The sequence below is a fragment of the Arachis ipaensis genome, chromosome B8 (assembly GCF_059453495.1).
Source record: "Arachis ipaensis isolate K30076 ecotype BB chromosome B8, ASM5945349v1, whole genome shotgun sequence".
Lineage (NCBI taxonomy): Eukaryota > Viridiplantae > Streptophyta > Magnoliopsida > Fabales > Fabaceae > Arachis > Arachis ipaensis.
This window is the reverse complement of record NC_142443.1, coordinates 111,227,119-111,244,645: the sequence shown is the minus strand read 5'-3', so window position 1 is coordinate 111,244,645 and position 17,527 is coordinate 111,227,119. Positions and strand designations below refer to the sequence as shown.

Below are 17,527 nucleotides of genomic sequence, written 5' to 3'. Positions count from 1 at the left end.
CAGAGAGAATCTTCTTGAGACTAAGAAGAGAATCAAGAGGGAAGGGAGTAATTGGAGAGGAAGATTCAAAAGAGGGAGACCAAGAGATGGAGGACAACCTCCATAATCCACCTGAGGATGTGGCCAACAACATTGGCCAGCATCCAAGGAGAGTGCTAGCTTCGTACACCATCCCTAACCTAAGAAGTTGTGGGAGCAGTATCCTTACTCCAATGTTCATGCCCACAATTTAGAGCTCAAACCACAACTTATCACTCTAGTTCAGAATAACTGCCAATATGGAGGAAGTGTTGCTGAAAAGATCTAAATCAACATCTCTCTATTTTCTTAAGAATCTGTAACAAAGTTAAGACCAATAGAGTGTATCCTGACATTTACAAGCTGCTCCTATTCCTATTCTCGCTAAGGGACAAAGGCTCTCACTAGCTAGAAACCTTCCCAAAGGAGAGCATTACCAACTGAGAAGACTTGGTGAGCAAATTCTTAGCCAAGTTCTACCCCCTCAAAGAGTCATCAAGCCAATGTTCTGAAAACCGAACCGGACCGGCCGGTCGAACTGGTTCGACCGGGAACCGACAAAGAAAACGATCTGGTCCAGTGTGCAAACCACAAAATCAAAAACCGCTCATGAACCGCTGAACCGGCCAGTTATCGGCAGGTCGGACCGGATCAGAACCCGGTTGGTTTACAGAAAACGACCTCGTTTCCTTCCTTGAAAGGGAAAAAGTTGCACGCGTTATCCCTCATTCCCCCTTTCTCCAACTCCTTCCTTCAGCAAACCCTAGCCTCCACCAAAGAAAGCAAACCCTAGCCTCCACCAATAGTTGTCGCCGTCTGTTGGATGAGTGACTGCTGCTGCCGTCTATCGCACTCAAGAACTTCCGTCTTGGTGCTCTCGGGCCTCTTGCCGGATCCTCCACATTGGGTGCTCGCATCTCACCGTTCTCCTCTATGCTCGGCTACTCGCGCCTCCCTCTGCCAATGAGTGCTCGAGCTGTGCGTGTTGGTTGCTGCTCGTCATCCGTGGTTGTCTCTGCTCGATTCTGCCTCCCAATCTCACTCGAGTCTCGTCTCAGTCACTGGCATCTCGCGGTTCATCTGTCTCGTCACCGGCGGCAGAAGCAACTCGTGGGGTTGTCTCTTCCTTCGTCGCCTTCCATGGGGTGGTCGCCGACTCGCTGTCGACCGTTGGTGAGTCCCTGCACCATCGCTTCCCTGTTCCTTGCTAAATTTCTAATCAAATTTGCCTTGTTGCTAATCTAAATGTTGCTGTAAATCGGGACTTTACTTGGATTTGTTAAATTTGTTGCTGTAACTTGAATTTGTTGCTTCCCAGTCACAGAATCAGAATAGAATACTCAGTCAGTGCTTGGTTGATTGGTTTTGCTCACTGATTATATTTGATGATAAATTTTAAATTGATAACTTTTACATTTTAAATTTGCACTGCGTGCTACTGATTCACTGTTCCTTCAGTCCTTTTTGTTGTTGTTAATCATTGTAATGAGCTTTATTAAAATTGGGTTGAAAACTGTTGAATCTTTTTTCATTTTTCATTGTTCTTAACTTTTATTCTTATTAAAAATTTTGCAATTGGTGATCTTTTAATTTATTATATGCTTCATGTTTTTAATTTCACTCTGCTTCTAGGCTTTGAAATTTGTTTATGATAACTATGATGCAATTATTTAGTTGGATAACTAATGTAATTATTGAGTTCAAGAGATTGAGTTTTTGATTTGCAAGGTGATTTTTGGTTGATTTTTTATTTAATTTAGTAATGGTGTTTATGATTGGGGTTATCTGATTTTCATTCTTTTTGAATTTGGTAATAGTGTAATTACTTGTTGTTTGTAATGTTTGTTGCTGAATGATGATTGTTCTTTCTTGCCTCTGTTTAGTAATGTTTATTGAAATTTTGTACTTTTTCAATGCATATTTTTATATGTGTTATTAGTCAAAGTCATGTCAAGGCCATGCAAATTTATTCAATTCCTCCTACTTCAAACTGCTTATGCTGCTTCTCACTATTTCTGTTGTGTAACTTGTATACTTCTGCATGATTCTCTTTTGATTCCACACAAAGTTGATGAAAAAAACTGATTTTGTTATCTGGGGTAATCTTATTTTGTTTCTGTCTATGTTTTCTTGCTAACAGAACATTCTAGTCTAGTTGTTTAGTGATCAGAATGTTATTCCTTCTTAGCTTCATGGAATGAAAGAGAAACTACATTGCATCCTCAGAGGAATCAAAAACCATTAATTAATTTATATATTATTCATTTTAGTTTTATGATTTTATCAATTTGGTTGTGTACTTATTCTTCTTATTTAGCATAGGAATTTAAGCATTTTATTTTTCTGATAATTTAAAATTGTGTTTTTCTTAAGAGACATTTATAGTTTTATACGGACAAGTGGTTCTAATTTTAGAATCAACTATGGACAAATAACCAACAATCTTCCCTCTCCATCATACGTTGCTGTTCTAAAACAGTTTTTTTGGTTGAACCACCAGTTGGACTGGTTGGACCAGTAAACTAGTGAACCAGTGATTAAAATGGTTTGATGACCGTTCTGGTTTTCAGAACCTTGCATCAAGCTTAAAACGGATGTGCAAACTTTCAGACAACTAGAGGGAGAGTCATTATATGAAGCTTGGGAAAGGTACAAGGCATTGATTAGAAGATGTCCTGAGGGCATGTTTAGTGAGTGGGTTGAGCTTCAAAACTTCTATGAAGGTCTATCCATGAAGGCAAGAAAGGCCTTAGACTACTCTTGAGGAGTGTCATTGTAAATGATGTAGACTGCACAAGAAGCACATGACCTCATAGACATGGTTGCCAATAATCAATACTTCTATTCTTCAGAAAGACAATCAGTTCCCAAAAGAGGTGTTTATGAACTTGAAGGTGTTGATGAAATCTTGGCTCAGAACAAAATCATGCACCAGTAACTTCAACAACAAATGGAGAAGATGTCAAAAAGAATGGATGGATTGCAACTAGCTTCAGTGAGCTCAACTAACCAACCACTAGTTGTGTGGGGACAAAATGACGAGAGCTATTAAGCATACTGATGCACGAAATTGTGATCTCCAGGCTCAAACAAATCCTGATAATGGCTCCAAAGCTTGGTGCTCTGATCTTAATTCATAATTGTCACAACTTCGATATAACTAACCAGCAAGTGCACTGGGTCGTCCAAGTAATACCTTACGTGAGTAAGGGTCGAATCCCACGGAGATTGTTGGTATGAAGCAAGCTATGGTCACCTTGTAAATCTCAGTCAGGCGGATATAAAGTGATAATGGTGTTTTCGAATATTATATAATAAAATAGGGATAGAGATACTTATGTAAATCATTGGTAGGAATTTCAGATAAGCGAATGGAGATGCTTTTCGTTCCTCTGAACCTCTGCTTTCCTGCTATCTTCATCCAATCAGTCTTACTCCTTTCCATGGCTGGCTTTATGTGATACATCACCATTGTCAATGGCTACTTTCGGTCATCTCACGGGAAAATGATCCAATGCCCTGTCACGGCACGGCTAATCGTCTGGAGGCATCACCCTTGTCAATGGCTTCATCTTATCCTCTCAGTGAATAATATGCTCACGCACCCTGTCATGGCACGGCTATTCATCTGTCGGTTCTCGATCATGCTGGAATAGGATTTACTATCCTTTTGCGTCTGTCACTAACGCCCTGCAATCGCGAGTTCGGAGCTCGTCACAGTCATTCAATCATTGAATCCTACTCGGAATACCACAGACAAGGTTTAGACTTTCCGGATTCTCTTGAATGCCGCCATCATTCTAGCTTACGCCACGAAGATTCCGGTTAGGAGATCTAAGAGATACTCATTCTAGCTTAATTCATGTAGAACAGAAGTGTTTGTCAGGCACGCGTTCATAAGGGAGAAGGATGATGAGCGTCACACATAATCATCACTTTCATCACGTTCTTGGGTGCGAATGGATATCTTAGAAGCAAAATAAGAAGAATTGAATAGAAAACAGTAATACTTTGCATTAATCTTTGAGGAACAGCAGAGCTCCACACCTTAATCTATGGAGTGTAGAAACTCTACCGTATGAGAATACATAAGTGAAGGTCCAGGCATGGCCAAGATGGCCAGCCCCCTTGATCTAAGAACAATGCATTCAAAGATGATCCTAAGATCCTAAGATGATCAAAAGATGCCTAATACAATAGTAAAAGGTCCTATTTATAATAAACTAGCTACTAGGGTTTACATGAGTAAGTAATTGATGCATAAATCCACTTCCGGGGCCCACTTGGTGTGTGTTTGGGCTGAGCCTGAGTGTTGCACGTGCAGAGGCCATTTGTGGAGTTGAACGCCAGTTTCTGTGCCAGTTTGGGTGTTCAACTCTGGTTTTGGATCCTTTTCTGGCGCTGGACGCCAGATTTGGGCAGAAGGCTGGCGTTGAACGCCAGTTTACGTCATCAATTCTTGGTCAAAGTATGGACTATTATATATTTCTGGAAAGCCCTGGATGTCTACTTTCCAACGCAATTGGAAGCGCGCCATTTCGAGTTCTGTAGCTCCAGAAACTCCACTTTGAATGCAGGGAGGTCAGAATCCAACAACATCAGCAGTCCTTTTTCAACCTCTGAATCTGATTTCTGCTCAAGTCCCTCAATTTCAGCCAGAAAATACCTGAAATCACAGAAAAACACACAAACTCATAGTAAAGTCCAGAAATGTGAATTTATCATAAAAACTAATGAAAACATCCCTAAAAGTAGCTAGATTCTACTAAAAACATACTAAAAACAATGTCAAAAAGCGTATAAATTATCCGCTCATCACAACACCAAACTTAAATTGTTGCTTGTCCCCAAGCAAATGAAAATCAAATAGGATAAAAAGAAGAGAATATACTATAAATTCCAAACTATCAATGAAACAGAGCTTCAATCATATGAGCGGGACTTATAGCTTTTTGCCTCTTGAATAGTTTTGGCATCTCACTTTATCCATTGAGGTTCAGAATGATTGGCATCTATAGGAACTTCAGATTTCGAATAGTGTTATTGACTCTCCTAGTTCAGTATGATGATTCTTGAACACAGCTTCTTTATGAGTCTTGGCCGTGGCCCTAAGCACTTTGTTTTCCAGTATTACCACCGGATACATAAATGCCACAGACACATAATTGGGTGAACCTTTTCAGATTGTGACTCAGCTTTGCTAAAGTCCCCAATTAGAGGTGTCCAGGGTTCTTAAGCACACTCTTTGTTTTTGCTTTGGACCTTGACTTTAACCGCTCAGTCTCAAGTTTTCACTTGACACCTACACGCCACAAGCACATGGTTAGGGACAACTTGGTTTAGCCGCTTAGACCAGGATTTTATTCCTTTAGGCCCTCCTATCCACTGATGCTCAAAGCCTTTGGGATCCTTTTTATTTGCTCTTGCCTCTTGGTTTTAAGAGCTTTGGCTTTTTCTGCTTGCTTTTTCTTTTTCTTTCTAAATTTTTTTTCTCTTTTTTTTTTCGCCTATATTATTATTATTATTTCTTTTTTCTGCAAGCTTTGTTCTTTGCTGCTTTTTCTTGCTTCAAGAATCATTTTTATGATTTTTCAGATTATCGAATAACATGTCTCCTGGTCATCATTCTTTCAAGAGCCAACATATTTAACATTCTTAAACAACAACTTCAAAAGACATATGCACTGTTCAAGCATACATTCAGAAAACAGGAAGCATTGTCACCACATCAATATAATTAAACTAAGTTCAAGGATAAATTCGAAACTCATGTACTTCTTGTTCTTTTGAATTAAAACAGTTTTTATTTAAGAGAGGTGATGGATTCATAGGACATTCATAACTTTAAGACATAGTTACTACTACTAATGATCTTGTAATGAAGACACAAACATAGATAAGCACATAGCATAGAAAACGAAAAACAGAGAAAGTAAGAACAAGGAATGAGTCCACCTTAATGATGTCCTTGAGCTCTTCTATGTCTCTTCCTTGTCTTTGCTGCTCCTCCTTCATTGCTTTTAGATCTTCTCTGATTTCATGAAGGATGATGGAGTGCTCTTGATGTTCCACCCTTTAGTTGCTTCCAATAATTGTGTGGAAGAAAATGTATCCCCTGAGGTATCTCAGGGATCTCTTGATTTGCAGTCAAATGTTCTACCACTGAGCTATAGACCCTTGATGGAAGCTTTTGTCTTCCCTTTCCTCTTTTTAGAGGTTTTTCTGGCCTTAGGTGCCATCAATGGTTATGGAAAAAACAAAAAAAGCTATGCTTTTACCACACCAAACTTAGAATGTTGCTCGTCCTCGAGCAAAAGAAGAAAGAATAGAAGAAGAAGAGGGTATGGAGGAGATGGATGGCGGTGTGTATTCGGCCATATGGGTGGGATTGGGTGGGGAAGAGATGTTGAATTTTTGAAGGTAAGTATGGGTGTGAGTGGTAAATGGAAGACAGAAGGGATGAGTGTTTATTGGGAATAGAGGATGATTGAGAAGAGAGAAGAGAGTGAGTGAAGGTAGGTGGGGATCCTGTGGGGTCCACAGATCTTGGGGTGTCAAGGCATTTACATCCCTGCACCAATTTAGGCATGCAAAATGCCTTTGTACCCAACTCTGGGCGTTCAGCGCCAGGTTGGTGCCCATTTTGGGCGTTCAACGCCCCTTTGCTGCCATTTCTGGCGTTGAACGCCAGAACCATACTTGTTCTGGGCGTTCAGCGCCAGGATGCTCCCATTCTGGGCGTTCAGCACCAGAACTATGCTCTGTTCTGGCATTTGAACGCCAGACAGATGCTCCTCCAGGGTGTGATTTTTCTTCTGCTGTTTTTGATTCCGTTTTTGATTTTTTTGTTTATTTTATGACTCCACATGATCATGAACCTAAGAAAACATGAAAAACAATAAAAATAAGAATTAGATAAACATTGGGTTGCCTCCCAACAAGCGCTTCTTTAATGTCAATAGCTTGACAGAGGGCTCTCATGGAGCCTCACAGATGTGCAGAGCTTTGTTGAGACTCTCCAACACCAAACTTAGAGTTTGGATATGGGAGTTCAACACCAAACTTAGAGTTTGGTTGTGGCTTCCCAACACCAAACTTAGAGTTTGACTGTGGGGGCTCTGATTGACTCTGCTTGGAGAGAAGCTTTTTCTGCTTCCTCTCCATGGTTGCAGAGGGAGATCCTTGAGTTTTAAACACAAGGGAGTTCTCATTCCATTGAAGGAATATTTCACCTCTGTCAACATCAATCACAGCTCTTGCTGTGGCTAGGAAAGGTCTTCCTAGGATGATGGATTCATCCTCTTCCTTTCCAGTATCCAGGACTATGAAATCAGCAGGGATGTAAAGGCCCTCAACCTTTACTAATACATCTTCTACTTGTCCATAAGCCTGTTTTCTTGAGCTGTCTGCCATCTCTAGTGAGATTTTAGCAGCTTGCACCCCATAGATTCCCAGTTTCTCTATTACAGAGAGGAGCATGAGGTTTATTCCTGAACCAAGGTCACACAGAGCCTTAAAGATCATGGTGCCTATGGTACAGGGTATTATGAACTTTCCAGGATCCTGTCTCTTCTGAGGCAATGTCAGTTGATCCAGATCACTTAGTTCATTGATGAACAAGGGAGGTTCAACTTCCCAAGTATCAATGCCAAATAATTTGGCATTTAGCTTCATGATTGCACCAAGAAACTTGGCAGTTTGCTCTTCAGTAACATCCTCATTCTCTTCAGAAGAGGAATACTCATCAGAGCTCATGAAGGGCATAAGGAGGTTCAATGGGATCTCTATGGTCTCTAGATGGGCCTCAGAGTCCTTTGGTTTCTCAGAGGGAAGCTCCTTATTGATCACTGGACATCCCAGGAGGTCTTCCTCCTTGGGATTCACGTCCTCCACTCCACTTGTAGGTTCGGCCATGGTGCTTATGTCAATGGCCTTGCACTCTCCTTTTGGGTTCTCTTCTGTATTGCTTGGGAGAGTACTGGGAGGAATTTCAGTGATCCTTTTACTCAGCTGGCCCACTTGTGCTTCCAGATTTCTAATGGAAGATCTTGTTTCTTTCATGAAACTTACAGTGGCCTTTGATAGATCAGAGACTAGATTTGCTAAATTAGAAGCATTTTGTTCAGAGTTCTCTGTCTGTTGCTGAGTGGATGATGGAAAAGGCTTGCTATTGCTAAACCTGTTTCTTCCACCATTATTAAAGCCTTGTTGGGGCTTTTGATCCTTCCATGAGAAATTTGGATGATTTCTCCATGTTGAGTTATAGGTGTTTCCATAAGGTTCACCTAAGTAATTTACCTCTGCTATTGCAGGGTTCTCAGGATCATAAGCTTCTTCTTCAGAAGAAGCCTCTTGAGTACTGTTGGATGCAGCTTGCATTCCATGCAGACTCTGAGAGATCATATTGACTTGCTGAGTCAATATTTTATTCTGAGCCAATATGGCATTCAGAGTATCAACCTCAAGAACTCCCTTCTTCATAGGCGTCCCATTACTCACAGGATTCCTTTCAGAAGTGTACATGAACTGGTTATTAGCAACCATGTCAATGAGTTCTTGAGCTTCTGCAGGCGTTTTCTTTAGGTGAATGGATCCACTTGCAGAGGTGTCCAGTGACATCTTTGATAGCTCAGATAAACCATCATAGAATATATCCAGGATGGTCCATTCTGAAAGCATGTCAGAAGGACACTTTTTGGTCAACTGTTTGTATCTTTCCCAAGCTTCATAGAGGGATTCACCTTCTTTCTGTCTGAAGGTTTGAACATCAGCTCTAAGCTTGCTCAGCTTTTGAGGAGGAAAGTACTTGGCTAAGAAAGCCGTGACCAGCTTATCCCAAGAGTTCAGGCTGTCTTTGGGTTGAGAATCCAACCATAATCTAGCTCTGTCTCTTACAGCAAAAGGGAAAAGCATGAGCCTGTAGACTTCAGGATCTACTCCATTAGTCTTAACAGTATCACATATCTGCAAGAATTCAGTTAAGAACTGAAAAGGATCTTCAGATGGAAGTCCATGAAACTTGCAGTTTTGCTGCATTAGAGAAACTAATTGAGGTTTCAGCTCAAAGTTGTTTGCTCCAATGGCAGGAATGGAGATGCTTCTTCCATGTAAATTGGAATTAGGTGCAGTAAAGTCACCAAGCATCTTCCTTACATTATCATTATTTTCGGCTGCCATCTCCTCTGCCTGTTCGAAAATTTCTGAAAGGTTATCTCTGGATTGTTGTATTTTAGCTTCTCTTAATTTTCTCTTCAGAGTCCTTTCAGGTTCTGGATCTGCTTCCACAAGAATGTTCTTGTCCTTGCTCCTGCTCATATGACAAAGAAGAAGGCACAGAAAAATAATAATAATAATAGAGATCCTTTATACCACAGTATAGAGATCCCTTTGTGAGTGGAAGAAAAGAGGGGGAGACAAAGAATGTAATATAATGGAAGAAACACAACTGTGAGGATGGAAGAGAGGTGAGATGAGATGTTAGGATATGAATGAATAAATAGAATGAGATGGGGGAGGGATAATTTTCGAAAATTATTTTGAAAAAGAGTTAGTGATTTTCGAAAATGGTTTTTGAAAAATGTTAGTAATTTTTGAAAATTTTTGAAATAAAAAATAAAAATAATTAGTTAATTAAAAAGGAATTTTTGAAAAAGAGGGAAGATATTTTCGAAAATGAGAGAGAGAGAGTTAGTTAGGTGGTTTTGAAAAAGTTAAGAAACAAACAAAAAGTTAGTTAGTTAGTTGAAACAAATTTTGAAAGGATAAGAAGTTAGGAAGTTAGAAAAGATATTTTGAAAAGATATTTTTGAAAAAGATAAGATAAGAAGATATTTTTGAAAAGATATGATAGGAATTAGTTTTGAAAAAGATTTGATTTTTAAAATCACAATTAATGACTTGATTCATAAGAAATCGCAAGATATGATTCTAGAACTTAAAGTTTGAATCTTTCTTAACAAGCAAGTAACAAACTTCAAATTTTTGAATCAGAACATTAATTGATTATGTTATTTTCGAAAATTTGGTATAAAAATAAGAAAAAGATTTTTGAAAAATATTTTTGGAATTTTCGAAAATAACTAAGAATTTTGAAAAAGATTTGATTTTTGAAAAAGATTTTGAAAAAGATAAGATTTTCAAATTGAAAATTTGATTTGACTTATGAGAAACAACTTGATTTTTAAAACTTTTGAAAAAGTCAACTCAATTTTCGAATTTGATGAGAGAAAAAGGGAAAGATATTTTTTTTGATTTTTGAAATTTTTATGAAAAACATGAAAAATATGCAATGCATGAAATTTTTAGATCAAAACATGTGATGCATGCAAGAATGCTATGAATGTCAAGATGAACACCAAGAACACTTTGAATGTCAAGATGAACATCATAGACATAATTTTGAAAAATTTTTAATGCAAAGAAAACATGCAAGACACCAAACTTAGAATTCTTTAATGCTTAGACACTAAGAATTCAAGAATGCATATGATAAACATGAAAAGACACAAAACAAAAATTCATCAAGATCAAACAAGAAGACTTACCAAGAACAACTTGAAGATCATGAAGAACACTATGAATGCATGATATTTTCGAAAAATGCAAGATGCATATGCAAGTGACACCAAACTTATAATGTGACTCAAGACTCAAACAAGAAACAGAAAATATTTTTGATTTTTATGATTTTCTAATTTTTTTTTGGATTTTTTTTCGAAAATTATATGAAAAAGAAAAATAAGGATTCCAAAATTTTTAATATGAATTCCAGGAATCTTGCATTCTTAGTCTAAAGCTTCAGTCCAGGAATTAGACATGGCTCACTAGCCAGCCAAGCTTTCAATGAAAGCTCCAGTCCAAAACACTAGACATGGCCAATGGCCAGCCAAGCTTCAGCATTTAACACGAGAGTATATTGCTCTTTGATAACAAATTGCAAGCCTCAGTCCAAATAAATTTAGACATGGCTTTACAGCCAGCCAGGCTTTACATGCTTCATGAAACACTAGAATTCATTCTTAAAAATTTTGAATAACATTTTTGAAAACATTTTTATTACTTTTTTTTTTTCGAAAACAAAGGAGAAATTTTTTGAAAGATTTTTTTGAAAAATATTTTTGAAAAGAAAACGAAAAGAAAATTACCTAATCTGAGCAACAAGATGAGCCGTCAGTTGTCCAAACTCAAACAATCCCCGGCAACGGCGCCAAAAACTTGATGCACGAAATTGTGATCTCCAGGCTCAAACAAATCCTGATAATGGCTCCAAAGCTTGGTGCTCTGATCTTAATTCATAATTGTCACAACTTCGATACAACTAACCAGCAAGTGCACTGGGTCGTCCAAGTAATACCTTACGTGAGTAAGGGTCGAATCCCACGGAGATTGTTGGTATGAAGCAAGCTATGGTCACCTTGTAAATCTCAGTCAGGCGGATATAAAGTGATAATGGTGTTTTCGAATATTATATAATAAAATAGGGATAGAGATACTTATGTAAATCATTGGTAGGAATTTCAGATAAGCGAATGGAGATGCTTTTCGTTCCTCTGAACCTCTGCTTTCCTGCTATCTTCATCCAATCAGTCTTACTCCTTTCCATGGCTGGCTTTATGTGATACATCACCATTGTCAATGGCTACTTTCGGTCATCTCACGGGAAAATGATCCAATGCCCTGTCACGGCACGGCTAATCGTCTGGAGGCATCACCCTTGTCAATGGCTTCATCTTATCCTCTCAGTGAATAATATGCTCACGCACCCTGTCACGGCACGGCTATTCATCTGTCGGTTCTCGATCATGCTGGAATAGGATTTACTATCCTTTTGCGTCTGTCACTAACGCCCTGCAATCGCGAGTTCGGAGCTCGTCACAGTCATTCAATCATTAAATCCTACTCGGAATACCACAGACAAGGTTTAGACTTTCCGGATTCTCTTGAATGCCGCCATCATTCTAGCTTACGCCACGAAGATTCCAGTTAGGAGATCTAAGAGATACTCATTCTAGCTTAATTCATGTAGAACAGAAGTGTTTGTCAGGCACGCGTTCATAAGGGAGAAGGATGATGAGCGTCACACATAATCATCACCTTCATCACGTTCTTGGGTGCGAATGGATATCTTAGAAGTGAAATAAGAAGAATTGAATAGAAAACAGTAGTACTTTGCATTAATCTTTGAGGAACAGCAGAGCTCCACACCTTAATCTATGGAGTGTAGAAACTCTACCGTATGAGAATACATAAGTGAAGGTCCAGGCATGGCCAAGATGGCCAGCCCCCTTGATCTAAGAACAATGCGTTAAAAGATGATCCTAAGATCCTAAGATGATCAAAAGATGCCTAATACAATAGTAAAAAGTCCTATTTATAATAAACTAGCTACTAGGGTTTACATGAGTAAGTAATTGATGCATAAATCCACTTTCGGGGTCCACTTGGTGTGTGTTTGGGCTGAGCCTGAGTGTTGCACGTGCAGAGGCCATTTGTGGAATTGAACGCCAGTTTCTGTGCCAGTTTGGGCGTTCAACTCTGGTTTTGGATCCTTTTCTGGCGCTGGACGCCAGATTTGGGCAGAAGGCTGGCGTTGAACGCCAGTTTACGTCGTCAATTCTTGGCTAAAGTATATACTATTATATATTGCTGGAAAGCCCTGGATGTCTACTTTCCAACGCAATTGGAAGCGCGCCATTTTGAGTTCTGTAGCTCCAGAAAATCCACTTTGAGTGCAGGAAGGTCAGAATCCAACAGCATCAGCAGTCCTTTTTCAACCTCTGAATCTGATTTCTGCTCAAGTCCCTCAATTTCAGTCAGAAAATACCTGAAATCACAGAAAAACACACAAACTCATAGTAAAGTCCAGAAATGTGAATTTATCATAAAAACTAATGAAAACATCCCTAAAAGTAGCTAGATTCTACTAAAAACATACTAAAAACAATGTCAAAAAGCGTATAAATTATCTGCTCATCACATACAATGGTGAACAACAGCATGAACCAGTTCAATACATGCACAACCAAGGTTCTAGACAAAATGAATTCTCATGGAGGAACCACCCCAACCTGAAGTGGGGAGAAAACCAGAATTCATGGCAAAGAAATTCCAACCCAAGCAACTTTTGTAACACAAACCACCAAAATAATCAAACCACTAACCAAAATCCATATAGAAAACCTGAAAATAATCATCTCTCATCCACCTTCTACCCACCAAATAATCCATCAACTAACCAGAATAATTTCCATCAACCATCAACATCCCACACTCAACCACAACAGCAACAAGAATCCCAAAGGATCTCCAACTTGGAGATGATGATGGAGAAATCGATGAAGAATCAAGAACTGGCCAACAAGAGTTATGAAGCTTCCATGAGGAATCTGGAAAGGCAAATTGGGTAATTGTCTAAGCAACAAACTGAAAGGGCAACCAATGCCTTCCCCAGTGATACCATTTCCAACCCTAAGGAGGAATGCAAAGCTTTACAACTGAGGAGTGGGAAGACATTGGAGGATGATACCAAGGTTGCTAGCAAGGAAGGAACAGAGGTGGACAAGAAGAAGGAGGAACCACAAGCCTCAAAGAAGGGAAAGCAAGTCTTAGAGGAGCAACCACCAAAGCTGAAGGAGGAGTTGAAGCCTTATGTCCCTCCTCTACCATACCCTCAAAGGCTGCACAAAGAGATCAAGGACTAGCAATTCCCCAAGTTCCTAGAAATCTTCAAGATGCTAGAGATCAACCTTCCACTTGTTGAGACATTAGAACAAATGCCACTTTATTCGAAATTTCTCAAGGAGCTCATCAACAAGAAGAGAAGTTGGAAAGAAAAAGAAACAGTGATCCTAACTCAAGAGTGCAGTATTGTGATTCAGAAAGGCCTACCACCAAAACTTAAGGATCTTGGGAGTTTCTTCATACCTTGTACCATTGGCAACATGCCAATTGATAAAGCTTTATGTGATTTGGGTTCGAGCATCAACTTGATGCCACTCTCCATGATGAGAAGGTTATCTATAGAAGAAGTGAAGCCAACCAGAATGTCATTACAGCTAGCTGATAGATCCTTGATAAGACCTAATGGAGTGGTAAAGAACCTCCTAGTCAAGGTGGGCAAGTTTATCTTCCCAGCTGATTTTGTGATCATGGACTTAGAAGAAGAAAGAAGTGATTCGATCATACTAGGAAGACCCTTTCTAGCCAAAGCAAGTCTGAAGAAAATAAGGATCAGGAGAACAAAGATACTGAGAAGGTGCTACAAGGAAAGGCACCAGAGGGGACAGTGAAGAAGAATACCCCTGACATTGGAAAGTCATCAGGAAAAGGAAAGAAGAACAAGAAGAAAGTGCCTAAGGGGTGGAGAAACAAGATGATCCCAACTGAAGGATTTTCACTGGACGGCAAAGTGAAGTTGATCTACCAACAGTTGGAAACACCTCCACATTCTGATAAATATTACACTGTCAGTAGAATACTCTCATTGGAGCATGCAAAAATTGTCAATAAAAACACAGGAAGAAGGCTCACAGTGATAGGAGATAAGCTGAGACACTATGACCATCAGCCACCCTAACAAAGAACAAATGTCAAGCTAGTGACAATAAAAGAGCGCTCCATGGGAGGCAACCCATGTTTAGCATTTCCATTTACTATTTTAGTGTTAATAATCAATGGTTTTCTAGCATGAATTCAAGCTTTCATAAACAAATTTGACAGCTACATTTAGCATCCTGAAGCACATGATTAATTTCTAAGTTTGGTGTGCCTAAAGGCACCCTAAGATGGGTTTCAAGCATGATGATAATAGAGCCAACTTAGGATATATACTCAAAGCATTTTCCTAAAGTATATAGCCAAACATTAAGTTTGGTGTTCTGCATATGCTATGAGTACAATTGATGAGAGTTAAATTTGTTTTAAGCCTTGAATTTCATGAAAGTTAAAGTATGCTCTACATTATTTTTGAGTTCATTTTTGAAAGTAGAAAATAAAGTGGTCCTTATGATGAATGAATCAAAGATGACAAGAATTTAATTGAATTGTTACAAGGATCATATGGTGAATAGCAAGTTTGGTGTGCAAGGCACCTGGGATGATCTATAAGGATCACAAGATGTACATCCTAGGAATTGAATATAACTCTTTATACCACATGGTTAAACACTAAATTTGGTGTTCACCAACATCATATATATGCTTGCAAGAGTCACGTTTTGATTGATAATTGAGGAATACTTAACCGAATTTTCAAATTTTTAAAAGTTAGTTAATGCCTTTCATTTTTCCGTCATTTAAGTTGATTAAATTTTTGTTTTGTTGTAGTGAATAGGAACATAGAGGAAGGAATTGATGGAGGAACAAGGAACTTCCAATATCTTTGCAGGAAGTCATTCAAGTGCTTGGAAAGACTAAGCATGAAGGCACCAAGAGGTTGTATTGTCACTTAACTATCTCCAGATTGAAGTGTTTTAATTAAAAGTGTGATTATACCCTGTGTTCATGGTCATTTGCATGTTGTGAATGTTCTTTTACTTTCATTTAAGTGTGCTAGCCTAAGTGTTTACATCATGTTATCTTGCTTAGGTTGTATGTTTGTTCTCCATGCATGAATAAAAGAAAAATGTTGTGAAACAAGAAAGAGTAGAAGTCCATTTTTGGTAGAAGATAGAATAAGGTTAAGTGGTGGTAAATGTTTGAAAACTTAGCAAGCTGACTAATAAAAATGAAGGGTAGAATAAGGTTAAGTGGTGGTAAATGTTTAAAGTATGAACTCAGTTGCCTTACATGAAACCTTTGAGAATAAGGATCTTTGGAAGAAAATAAAAAAATGAAAGAATGGAAAAAAAGCCAACGTTGGTCGCAAAGTTGGGGCCACCAACGGCAGCACCAACGTTGGCAGCAACAAAAAGAAAGAAACAAGTAATAAGCTACGCACCAATAGCTTGAACCTTAAGACACATTCCTGTGATTCTTTTGTATTAGGATTTACTTGGATAATTAGGTTCTAAGGAGTGTTTTAACACTTAGTAACTTAGGTTAACTAACCCGGGATTATGAACTAAAAGTCCACTATCAAGAGCAACCTCACGACAAAGCATTTAGTAACCCAAAGAGGTGATGGGCATCAATGTTTCAAGGTTGAATTACAAGCCAAATGCCTGTGGTGTGTATGTATTGAGGAGAGGCTTGAGCTAGTAGGTGTGAGGGGTGCTGATGAGCGGATAATTTATACGCTTTTTGGCATTGTTTTTACATAGTTTTTAGTATGATTTAGTTAGTTTTTAGTATATTTTTATTAGTTTTTAATTAAAATTCACATTTCTGGATACTATGAGTTTGTGTGTTTTTCTGTGATTTTAGGTATTTTCTGGCTGAAATTGAGGGACCTGAGCAAAAATCAGATTCAGAGGTTGAAGAAGGACTGCAGATGCTGTTGGATTCTGACCTCCCTGCACTCAAAGTAGATTTTCTAGAGCTACAAAACTCCAAATGGCGCGCTCTCAATTGCGTTGGAAAGTATACATCCCGGGCTTTCCAGCAATATATAATAGTCCATACTTTGCCCGAGTTTAGACGACACAAACTGGCATTGAACGTCAGTTCCATGCTGCATTCTGGATTCAAACGCCAGAAACAGGTTGCAAAGTGGAGTTAAACGCCAGAAACAAGCTACAAAGTGGCGTTCAACTCCAAGAGAAGCCTCTATACGTATAAAGCTTAACGCTCAACCCAAGCACACACCAAGTGGGCCCCGGAAGTGGATTTCTGCATCATTTACTCATTTCTGTAAACCCTAGTAACTAGTTCAGCATAAATAGGACTTTTTACTATTGTATTTACATCCGGAGTTTTATTTTCGGATCATTTGAGGATTGGTTCTTCTGGTTCCCCCTCTGGGGCCGAGACCAATGAACTCCATTATCACTTATGTATTTTCAACGGTAGAGTTTCTATACTCCATAGATTAAGGTGTGGAGCTCTGCTGTTCCTCATGAATTAATACAAAGTACTACTGTTTTTCTATTCAATTCAAGCTTATTCCTTCTCTAAGATATCCATTCGCACCCAAGAACATGATGAATGTGAGGATTATGCGACGTTCATCATCATTCTCACCTATGAATGCGTGCCTGACAAACACTTCCGTTCTACATGCAAACAAGCTAGAATGAGTATCTCTTAGATATCTAATACAGAGGACCGAGTCTGAGATATTAGAGTCTTCGTGGTATAAGTTAGAACCCATGGATGGACATTCTTGAGATCCGGAAAGTCTAAACATTGTTTGTGGTATTCCGAGTAGGATCTGGAAAGGGATGGCTGTGACGAGCTTCAAACTCGCGAGTGCTGGGCATAGTGACAAACGCAAAAGGATAGTAAATCCTATTCCAGTATGATCGAGAACCGACAGATGATTAGCCATGCAGTGACAGCGCATTGGACCATTTTCACAGAGAGGATGGGATGTAGCCATTGACAACGGTGATGCCCTACATAAAGCTTGCCA

At 39.0% G+C, this 17,527-nt stretch overlaps 1 non-coding gene across 1 annotated transcript; it reads left to right on the top strand.

The window, feature by feature from the left end:
• The first annotated feature begins 8,691 nt into the window (after positions 1 to 8,691).
• Positions 8,692 to 8,799, top strand: LOC148549262 (small nucleolar RNA R71). The gene has a single exon (XR_015897484.1). It is a non-coding gene; the product is annotated as a small nucleolar RNA R71 (small nucleolar RNA).
• The last annotated feature ends 8,728 nt before the right edge of the window (positions 8,800 to 17,527 follow it).